Here is a 12,195-nt window from a genome sequence, read left to right on the forward strand (position 1 = left end):
TATCTTAAAAAAGCGACGTAATAAAATAGTTATTTGTACAACAAGTGCTGTAAGATGAAAATTCCCGGGTGCGGTCACCGCACGACTTGCATACCCTATTTTATGTTGCAAGTGCGTGGAAAGTGGTCTACATAAAATATCTTAAGATACATCATTTCATATTTGTTTGCATTAAAATAATACATTTTGCATGGAGATCAAGTAACGCTTTATAGCGCGTTACCGATAATTCACGCTTATAAAGGGATAAAGGGCTATAAAGTGGACCGGCGGCATTCTGGGAGTCGCAGCTTCGAGACGAACGCGTTAATTAAAAACTGTCGTATCCAATTACCGAAGCCGGAGCCGGAGACCGTGCGGATCAGCTGCGGTCCGCGCGCGCAACCGGCTCTCGCTTTCATTGTCGAGACTGAAAGGGCTGGGTACGAAGGGCCGAAGGAAAGCCCGGGACGTATGGTGCCGGCCAGAACGACGAGGAACGAGAGGAGCACATAGAGGAGGAGAGAAGGAGAGAATAAAGGAACGTACGCAAGTATATAGCGTACGCGATGGCGACGTGCCAAGGGTTGCAGCAACGGATTTTGCCGCGACAATAATGCCGACGGAGGAGGAGAGAGAAGAAAAGCGGCAGGGATTAATTTCGAATACGATAACTCAACGATATCGCCGTCTCTATGTTTCTTTTTCCTTTGGCTCCTTTCTTTCCCACCTTCTTTCGCTATGTTTCAGAAACTACGTCGCGAAAGAGGTAAGTTGCAGAACTTTTCAGCACGATTAAAAGGATATATACGCACAAAATAGTATAATAAAATCTCGGGAAGTTTTGTGCTTTAAAATTATTCAATTATTCATATATAGATCGACGCATGATTCGGAGAAGTAATTTAACGTTTTTAATTGTCAAGATACTTTATCTATGAAAATGGAAAGGCGAGAAGTTAGAGAAAATTCGACGCGAGTTAGAAGAAAACCGTTCAGATGCGATGTACGGATATTCAAGCGTTCCGTTTTTCAACGACCCACCCGGTATTACCGGATTATCGCGGGGAAAAAAGGAAGTCGGCGAAGGGTTTCCGGGGGAATCGCGTCTTGCTTGCGGTTTGCGCCAAGGCGACGTGACGAAATCGAGCTTGCAAATCTCTAGCGTTCTGGCCTCGACCCAGCGGGATAAAATTGCATATTTAAAGGCCGCAGTTGCAAAACGTCGGCAACTCTTGCACGATTTTCTCGTGCAAATTCGTACCTCCCCTTTTTTACCCCTGCTTACGGACGTCTTTTCTCGGGGAGCTCGAATTATATGACCACGGCATTCTCTGCTCATTCTTTCCGCTAATGATCGCCACATTCAGCCGTCCTCGCGGAAACGCAACGTGACGAATACTGCGCGTAGCTCGTAATTTCGCGAAAATTTATCATAAACATTTTGCGGACGGCGATATATTCCCGCGCGGGAATATTTTAGGGAAACGCTCCGGATACAGCTTTGGACAAAATATTCCCGTCAACATGAAATGACCTGAATATATCAAAAGAAAAGGAACGACAAGAAGACAGAGATTTATTTTTTAACACGTATACGTATTCTGTACACGTATCAGATACTTTCTCAACCGTTCGATCACGAGACGCTTTCGTGGAGAACCTCGAATTTAATATTTTCCGCAACGATTCGCATAGCGCTATTATACAGTATCTCGCTATTTTGAAATTAATGTAATAATACGAATTTACGTGCGCTCATCAAACGCGCGTAAATTTCAGCGAGATTCTCGCCTCTCGATCTCGTTTCGCCCGTACAATTGGGTGGAGCCGCGACCGGGCGATATGATGCAATGCGATACGATGCGCAGCACGTGCGCGTGCTCTCGAGCTCTTAACGACACCATCGATCGTCGTCTCTCTCTCTCCTTAAAGCGAAGAAGGCATTATTCGATTGCATCTTCAAGTGCAAGGCGAGGTAGCCGTTGCTTACCAGAACCGTGGCCGGGGCCGCGTGCAACGGCGAGCTATATAAATCAATACGGGAACAGCCAATGTCACTCCCGTGAGGCTCAAAAGCGGCCGAAAGAGGAGACATTATTATACGGGGTGTCCCGCAGCGACCGCACGTCCGCCCCTCTCTCGGTCAGGCACAGGTCCGAGTCTGTATCCGAGTATCGAATTTCGCCGGGATCGAGCGAGCTTCGAAGAAAAAGTCGCCGTGTGACGTTCGATACCGATGAAAAAATTGCGCTCCTGCGAAAGGAGTACTTGCAATGCAATCGAGATCATTTTACTGAAATCCAGTTTATCATTGAAGTTAAATATACGTATTCATGTTGCATCTGTATGCTGCGAGACATCATAAATGTAGGATAATACTGCACGTGAAGAGTACATACTTAAAACGAGGAAAAACGCGGTCAAGATTTATCCATTTTTTTTACTATTTGCATCGAGAAAATTTGCATGAATTGCATGGCATTTATTCTAATCGAAATCTATCGTCTCAATAGCGGATTTATGTTTTCGGCGACCTTTCGCGGCTTTTCAAGCCCGTCCTTGCCCGATCGCGAACAATACGCTAATAAGAAGCTCTTCGCGTTGTTAGATGATTTATGTTAATATCGTTGACCGAGCGCTGTGAAATACTACCTGTCCTTAAAACTCATGACCTTAATTTCAATGAAAAATTTCTCGACTGATTCGACATCGTTTCTTTGTCAAAAAATTCCAACGAAGACTATCGCTCGAAGCTTGTTTGTCCGAGAGTATAAAGTTCGTCCGAGTATAAATTTTAATAGGTTTATAAAAGATGTTCCTTAATTGCAATCTTGAGGTCTTGATTTCGATACGCCGATAACTTTGGCACTTTCTACGCCCCGACGAGGTGAGGAAAAATCGCCTATAAATCATTCGGATCAGATACAATCATCGAGATAAGCCCAGGGGTTCTCGGCGGCAATCTGCATGTACGTCAGCACGCGCGTCATTGCAATTGATTCGACGTAAGCGCACATAAAAGGTGCGACTAAGATACCCGCTCAAGTTACGAGTTACGACGCAACGGCGCGATGATAAGCCAGCTGCGAGATAATTGTCCAAGCGAGACTATTCTTTACAGCGATTCGTTAGAAATCCTAGAATAGCCCGTTTAATTGCTTCTCGCGATCCTTACGGCCATGCGACTTCGCCGACATCAACAGCCCGGAGCTATTTTGCGCAAATAATTACGTCAATCCGTTTTCGCTTCATCGACGGTTATTCTCCAATCCATCGAAACGGACGGACGATTTTTTAATTAAAATGCACGAAGATTTGAAAGGCCAGAAGAACGCGATGCGAATTTTTGAGAAACGTGAAATTGTTTGTTGAAAAAGGAAAGACGTGTTTTATCGCGATAAGATATTTTTATCATTGTCCTCATATATTAATGATTTCGGATTAGTACGTCATTCATCCTACAAGATGGAACATTGATTTTGCAATCGTATGGCTTTCAGAATTTTTCCCAACGTCACATGTTCCCGCATAAATCATATACGAGAGAGAGAGTGAGAGAAAGAGAGGGGGGGAGAGAGAGATTACTACGCATATTTATATTAATATACAATTTTACGGCACCGTGAGTAGTAAATTAATATGTAATAACGCACGAAATGCATCAACGAAAATACACACAATATGAATATCAAGCGATGAATAAATTTTAATGATAAATTAGCGTGCTCCAGGACTAGTTCCGCGCGAGCATAGTAGCGCGTATTCCTATTTTTACGTGCCATCACGTGCCCGTAAGCATGATCAAGCTATATATATTATTCCCCGTACGTGCTGCGAAATATTTCGTTGATTGTGAGAGCGTAGAACAAGGAAAAAAGTGCTGAGATACGTGTCGAAAATGATTGCATATGATGTTTGGTAAAATTAATGAAGATGCATTCGAGGCGATCAGCATTTTTCGCCGTCGAGCGGCGTTCACCTTTGACATTGACTTTCGCGTTTACCATTGACCTTGCGCGACGCGGAGTTATATATATATAGTCAGTCGGAAAAGCACGCGGTTTTTTCCAGCATATTTTATCGCGACCATTTTCTGCGCGTCACCGACGTCAATTGAATTTTTCTCGGGCGCGTCGCTTCGCGACTGTCCGACGGCTTCTTTTTGTCTCGTTTATTTCTGCGAAAATCTCGTCGCGACGCGTTAACGCGCAGGAAAATTCTGACATGCGACAGGAAAACTCGTGGCTGTCGCGCCGCGACAAAGAGTATTGGTTTAGCTCGTTTCGCGAACGGAAATCTCCGTCGATAACGAAATCGCGACGAGGACCCTCGATAGCAAATCACGGACATGAAAGATGTCACGTGATTTGAGCTCCCCTGCTGTGACCGTGCTCGCCCACAATGGCATCCTCCACGAGGGATTTCATGGTCGGCGAAACACGACTTTATTTCCAGTGTGGCCCACGACCACGGCCAATGGCGGATCTGGAAGTATTTGGATTCGAATGTCCGCCTCCATTGGTTAAAAGCCACGGAAGGCGCTTTGGTGAATCGTCGATGAAAATTCGCCGTGCTTGAGGTCTTCACACTGCGTTTTTTTTTTCCAAGAAGACGTTTAACGCCAGTCTTGGAAACGTTTTTACGTAATAGCGTGGGGTTAACAAGGAGTAAACAATAATAACGTGTCGGAATAAACGCAAGCTGATTTTCGGGATAATAAATAATTTTAGCGATCAAATTTGAAAGTCTATGGTAAAACGCTAATTTCGCGTTGGCAATACTATACGATGCAATTAGATAAAATCGCAAATTTGACGACGATTTTGTTCTTAAGGGGATTCTAAAGTGAAGGCTGAACTTCCTCGACGTCGGTAATGTCAACATTTCTAATCCTGTTTTCTATGTCATATATCTAATATATCTGTCCTTGTCTCTAACGAGAGGCATTTGTCCTTGTTTCGATTGCTGCGCCATCTCTCGCTACACGCAATGTCAACCTAAATGTGCTTTTGCACATATAAAAGTTTATTTAAACTAATCTTTTTTTCTAGGCTTTCAATTTTAGATCAAATTGCACGATATTGTTCTTAAATGTTGTCCCTAGGTCATGCCGGTCTAATTTTGTGGATATTTATTGTGGAATTTTTGTACAAAGCAAATATTGTCGTCACGTATACCAAAAATTAACAAAAATATTAATTTTTTCTCGTTTTCGATACAATTTCGACCACCATGACCTAGATTTTGATGCGTACTTTAATTCTAGACAAGAATTTTGCATTTCTATAAAGCCAATTAAAAGATTAGTGCTAAGAAAAAAAGCCAGTATTACAGACGGCTTTAGGATCCCCTTAAAGGAAGGTTGTTTTGAATTTTGCGAGGATCGGTAAGAGGGTTACCGATTTCTGCTTAAAAAATGTGTAACGATTTTTGCTTAAAAAATGTGCAAGTTATTTGATGGATAAAATATTATTTAAGGAAGGTATTGAATTTGGTGAGGATCGATGAAAGAGTTACCGATTTTTGTTTAAAAAGTTACATGTAAATCGATAATGTAAACTGATAATCATGTTACATGTACATCTTATACACTTTTTAACCAGAATTCGGTAATCATTTCACCGATCCTCGCCAAATTAAATAACAATCTTCCTTTAATGATACTCTATCCATCAAATAACAGGGTAGATTGAGGCAAATCGGATTAATATAAGTTTTAAGACAATTTTCGTTAGTGTTTTATTTTAAACGAACTATTTTATTGTGCTAATTAGTAATCCACTTGCATACTTAAAAACTATGAGGAAGCAATGTACAAGTTTCTACTTGCACATTTAAAAACTATGAGGAAGCAATGTGCAAGTTTCTACTTACACACTTAAAAACTATGAGAAAACAATGTGTGCAAGTTTCTACTTGCACACTTTTTTTAACCTACTTCTATAAAACAATTAAATATGTATGTCCTCATTTTCGCCATTTTGTTGACTCAACGCCATGTTTTTTAAGCCAAATTTAACTTGTAAATTATGCTTATCAATCGCAAAAACTAGACGTAAAGTCTTAAAAATATTTATAAATTAGCTTCAGAATTACAGGAATTTTTTTCACATGATTGAAATGCTCCAAAAAAGTTAAAAATTGTTCAAGTTCACCATGTCAAATAATTCAACTTTTTGGAACAAATAATTATGACGTATTTTTTTCATATATCTACTATCAGTTCTGTACTTTTAAGATCCGTTAATAAAATGTCTTTATCGGGTTTTTTAAAGTTATGAATTATAATAAAAAAAGTGATTTTTGCAAAATTTTCTTTCGACTTCATTCGACTTATTTGCAAATATCTTTGAAGGTAAACATTAAATCACAATATCATGTACATGGTCTTGTTCCTTACAGTTTGGCACACAATTAAAAAAAAAGTTTAAAATTGATGCACAGGACACGATTTATAGTTGAAATACGCGAGTCGGGTATGGCGTACCCACATTATGTACTAACGTTACAGACTAGACAGTATGTGTTTAAGGGTTAAAAGTCGGTTTTGTTTAAAAAAAAAATTTTTTTTTAGCAAAATGGAGCCAAAATAGCGTCAAAAAGTGCACATTTATTATACTACGTAGTGTAAATAATTTACACCTTAAGTGCAATTTTTTAAACTGATTCTGTATTTGAAACCCGCGAAACTCTTCATATGTATTAGAGTCCTATATTAGTAGAGAATCGCAAACTTTACCTCCACTTTGGTGCCGTAGCCATCTTGTGCTCCCGTACGATATTAATCTACTACAACGACTAGTACTACGTTTACGCGAGCGTTACTTCTGTAGTAACTTACGATAATTCCTTCGCGTAAACGGGATTTTGTAGTAACTTACGATAATTTACTCCGCGTAAACAAGTGAATTATCGTAAGTTACTACAGAAGTAACGCTCGCGTAAACGTAGTATTAGTGTTTTGGGCTCGTTCTGTCTATAACGTAATTGTAGACGGACTAATTGTATATTTAAAATTATTAATGTAATATATATATATATATGCAAGGCACTGTATATATATATATATATATATATATATATATATATACAGTGCCTTGCATTAATATTCGAACATCATAATACTTGAAAAAAATTAATCCGTATATTTATTTAAGAAATTGTTTATTCTTTTAAGTGAGTTGAAGCACAAAACGATACCCTACAAACCAATCAATTAGAAGTAGGAACATTATAGAAGTCTGTGATTCTCACTTTGCCGCCGCCGCCATCTTATGATCGTACGCCCGCTGTCTATTGGTCTATAACCGATCAATCAGAAGGAGAAACAAGTTTGCGTTTCTCTACTAATATAGGACACTAATAACAGTGTCCTAATTAAAAACCATTGCACGTAATAAAGTTTTAGTCATAATCGTAAGGCCGTAAAAAAATAGACCAATCACAATCGATTATTCTCCTTGAGCTCGAAGAATAATCGAGTGTGATTGGTCTATTTTCTTACGGCCTTACGATTATGACTAAAACTTTGTTACGTGCAACGTTCTTAAGGGCTCAGACACAATGACAAAAATAAGGAATAAGCTAGATAAAGGAATAAGGAATAAGGGAATGTCGCATCTCACTTCAGTACACGTACATTAAAATAAGATGCAACATGCCTTATTCCTTATTCCTTTATCTTATTCCTTATTTTTCTTATTGTGTCTGAGTCCAATTTTATTTTATAGGAACTTTACCATTTAGGCGACATTAGCGCCACCAACTTTCGCCCAAAAATTAGCCTACTTTTATAAGTAAATGGAGATCGGTCTCTTTATCTCTTCCTCCCTGGCGGTACTTTATAAATCTAGTGACTTTAATGGTAGAGGGCATCGGCGAGACCTCTTTCGGAAGAATCGTGCGCTTCGGTTTGACATTCTTTCGCATCGTCAAATAGTAGCGACCGTTCAAATCGACGAACAGTTACTTATGAAGTAAGTTTTGCGTGCTAAATATATTTGCGGCTCTAAAATTTGTGCTATCTATGATAATGGATCTATGAAAGAGCATTTATTGTCTATTTCTATAATCAATGTAGATTAACTTATTTTTTATCTTTTTCTAGTTCTACAACTTAGAACAAAAATAAAAAAATAAATTAACTTGAAATTAATCATATTAACGTCTTCTTTATCATAACGTCATTAGTGATATTGTGATCCTTAAGCCCGTATCAGATTTTTGGCGCGAGTTAGAAGTCGATACGTTGACCCATTCAAAAGTTATTTAGGTTCAAAAATTGGCTTTTTCGAACTTTGATCCTAAATAACACTCGAACGGATTAAGGTATCGACATCTGGTTTGCGCCAGAAATTTTCTTCTTTTATGCTCTTTCAAACAATATACTATACAATATACAGGGGGTTCTATTTAAAATTTTTGAGTTGGTGTTTCCTGAGGCACTAAAAAGTTTTAAGTGAAACCCCCCCATTATGTAGTATATTGTTTGAAAGGGCATAAAAAAAGAAAAATTTTGATCGACCTCTAATTTGCGCCAAAATTTTTCTTATTTTATGCCCTTTCAAAGGATATACTACAATATGGGGGGGTTTTATTTAAAAAATTGAAGGTGACCTTTTCACGTGACCTTCAAGCAACTATTCAAGGTCAAACTAATGACACTATCTTATGTGCCCCTCGAAACCGTACAACTTTTGTCTGAAACATTTTTGCTGAAAATGCTTCGTTGAAGAATTATCGAGATGCGTTTTTTAAAATGGGTCACCTTGTATAACAATATATAGAGTGTAATCTGATCTTTGATGGTCCAGATCGGACCATATCTGCTCAGATCAAACCATATCTGATGATTGAATTTTATCGAAACAGTCCAGATCTTCGACTGTATCTGTTTAGATATACTTAACCATATTTATTACTCGAATGCGATCCAAAATCCATTACATCTGTCCAGATATAAGTCGAACCTCGGTTGTGTTTGATCGAAAACTGTTTAGGTATGACGATATTTGGCCATGTTTAACTATAATAAATTTAATGTTCGTTGATAGATATTCGTCTCATGATATTTAAATATATAAATATGAATTTATTTATACGTAACAAATTAAAGAAATTCAATTACAATAATACATATCTTTGATATAATTATATAAAAATAATTTATGATAAAGATATAATTTGCAGAAAACAAGTATTTTTTATAAACAAAAAAATGTTAGTTATTTGTTATAAACGCATTTTCATCAATTCGCTTTATATCTAAAATACAAAAGACAATCACGAAAATATAAGTTATTTCGTACATTATAAGCTTACAGATAATGGCTAAACAAAAGTGAAAAGTTATTTGGAGATTTGCATAAATAATTACCAACTCGAATAAGAATTATTTACTGGTTATACAGAGTGTAAGAAAATAGTCTATTGTTGCAGGACTATTGTTGTAAAAAAAACAAAAAATTATTTTAAAAAATTTGATTGCATTTTGTAGACGCAAATTCAATTTTGCAAAATTGCAAATGTAAAGATTAATAAAAATTAATATTATTATTCGATTTCTTTCATTAGTCTACGTAGAAGTGTGAAGGTATAAAGTTATCGAAAAGTGAATACTTTATGAGATATCTCATATTTTATATTAAAAATATCATGACAAAATTTAAAATATTTCAGGAAATTCTTAACGAAGGAAAGCTTTATTTTGGTGTTTTGAAAACACTAGACAAGATCTGATGAGCCAGATCTGGTCATATCTCGACAGATCTAATTCTTTTTTCTCGGGGTTGACATCCCAAGGAGCGCCAATGCGCGTATAATGCGCTTTGAATGTACATTAAACTTTGCATTAAGAATTAAAGTTGGTTGCGTTCCGCTGCGGGGCAGGCGGCGCGGCAGGGGGAAAGCATACAGGTTAAATTTTCGTCGCGTGAAATAAACAAATTTTAGCAAATAAATATGTCTGGAATGCATTCAATTGTTGTTTCTTAAGGCTCCTGGGTAGTCACCGCGGCCATATTGGATTCTTACTATCGAGGCGAGGAAAACACCTAATTTTAAGTTGCGGTATTTTCCGAAATAAAAAGACATTTCATTAAAAAATCACGACAGATCGTTTCAGCACACTTCAAAAATTGACCGGATACTATCCTTTTCCCTCGACAATAAACAAACAGCCATAAAACGAAGCCTAAACATACGGAAAACAAGCCGTTTTCCGACTATCGAAAGGAGTGATGACTGTTCCTTCCGCATATATATTTCTTGCAAATCTTACCATCCGGTCAATTTCACGAGTTTCACGAATACGTTAAACGTTAGAGCACAAGTACAGAGCGAATAATAAAGAAATATACCGCAACTTAAAAGGAGGTTGTCAACATGTCACAAGACAGAATTCTCCATTGGAGAGAGTGAGAGGAGAGAGTTCTTATTTCTGCCGCGACGGTACGGCGCCACCGTCAACGCAGAGTTCTCGGCTCAGGGACCAGGGCAGCGATCATGTACTTTTCCCCTAGGGTGGAAACGTGAAAAGTGAAAAGTTTCACGTGAACTCTATGATTTCGCGCGATCATGTATGTACCTCTCCCAACCGCGGAAATATGAAACTTTTCACGTGAACTTTTTCGCCATGAAACTTGGTGGCGGAAAGGCGGAAATCTAGGGAATTAATAAATGTACATACTTCGGAATAAGAATAAATGTGGTACGGTACATATGTATATATATACATTCTTGTTAGCATTCATCAACATACAATTATAATAGTATAGTTATATCGTTTTAATAATATTTTTATGCATAATTATAATATGGCTGCAGTATGGTGGGTTTTGCAAATGGCTAATGAGGAAGAAAAGAATTTATTAAGAATACAGAGAAGACAACTGCGAGATGCAGTTAACCCTTTTGAAATTCCAGAATCACAATTTCTTTCTTTATATCGGTAGGTAAAAAAATACTTTAACAAGATTAAATATTAAAAATAAAAACATGAAGAAAAGTATAAAGATAAATTACATAAATATAATAATTTATATATTTTAAAGTAAAAATAATTTTTATACGTAGAACTTTGAATTTATTGTATCTTATTTATTATATATCTTGTTTATTTTATTTTATGTAACAGTGTAAATATATTGTGAATATAAATATATATATTAAAAATATTTAATGCACAGGCTTTCAAAAGATGCTGTGTTGGCATTATGCATAAACATACAACCTTATGTGCAAGAAGCTGTAAGACCAACAGCGATTCCATTGGAATTAAAGGTAAAATAATGATCAAGTTAAAGATAAATATGTATTATATCAAAATATACTGCTCACATGTTGCAAATTATAATAGTTATATGTAAGCTATTGTAAATATATCTTAATTATTGTTTTTTTAATTGTAAAGGTTCTAGCAACGTTAAATTTTTTAAGTTCAGGGTCCTATCAAAGAAGAGTTGGACAAGATTTTCTAAGCTGTATGTGCCAGGCATCTATTAGTGGTGCAATACATGAAATTATAAATGCAATAAATGTCATTATACCACAATGGATCAAATTTCCTGTGCAAGCTAATGAGATTGAGATAATCCAGCAACAGTGAGTCAATTAAACTATTATTTTCTCCAGTTGTAAAACATTAAAAAATAGTTTTTTGATTCCTTTTATCCAATTTTTATTAAAATATAAGAACATTTGCAACTTAAGAAATTTTTCATATTACAAAACATTAAGATACACAATCATATTTCAGATTATGGATTAATACCAATTTCCCAGGTGTAAAAGGAGCCGTTGATGGAACACACATAGCAATTTGGCCACCTGTTAAAAGAAGAGAACATTTATATATAAATAGAAAATTATACCATTCGTTAAATGTCATGATAGTAAGTAAAAATTTAATAGTAGATTATTTGTAATAGGAGAGGTGATCTTTCTCTCTACTACAACGAGCAGCATTTCATCGTAGCATAACATACAGGGCCGTGACAATGTAATTTGATAATTGGAAAGATTTGTATATCTCTTATGTAATAGAGGACAGAGCAAAACCCGATATTCTTTACTTGAGATATAAATATAAATATTAAAAGCATTTCTTATTAAGTTATACTTTATGTTATACTTTAGGTTAGTGATTATAATGGCAGAATATTAGCAGTAGTGGCGAATCATGGAGGTCGGACACACGATGCCAGAGTATGGAGT

The sequence above is a fragment of the Temnothorax americanus genome, unplaced genomic scaffold (assembly GCF_048541705.1).
Source record: "Temnothorax americanus isolate GAGA-0224 unplaced genomic scaffold, ASM4854170v1 Scaffold21, whole genome shotgun sequence".
In the NCBI taxonomy this organism is placed as follows: domain Eukaryota; kingdom Metazoa; phylum Arthropoda; class Insecta; order Hymenoptera; family Formicidae; genus Temnothorax; species Temnothorax americanus.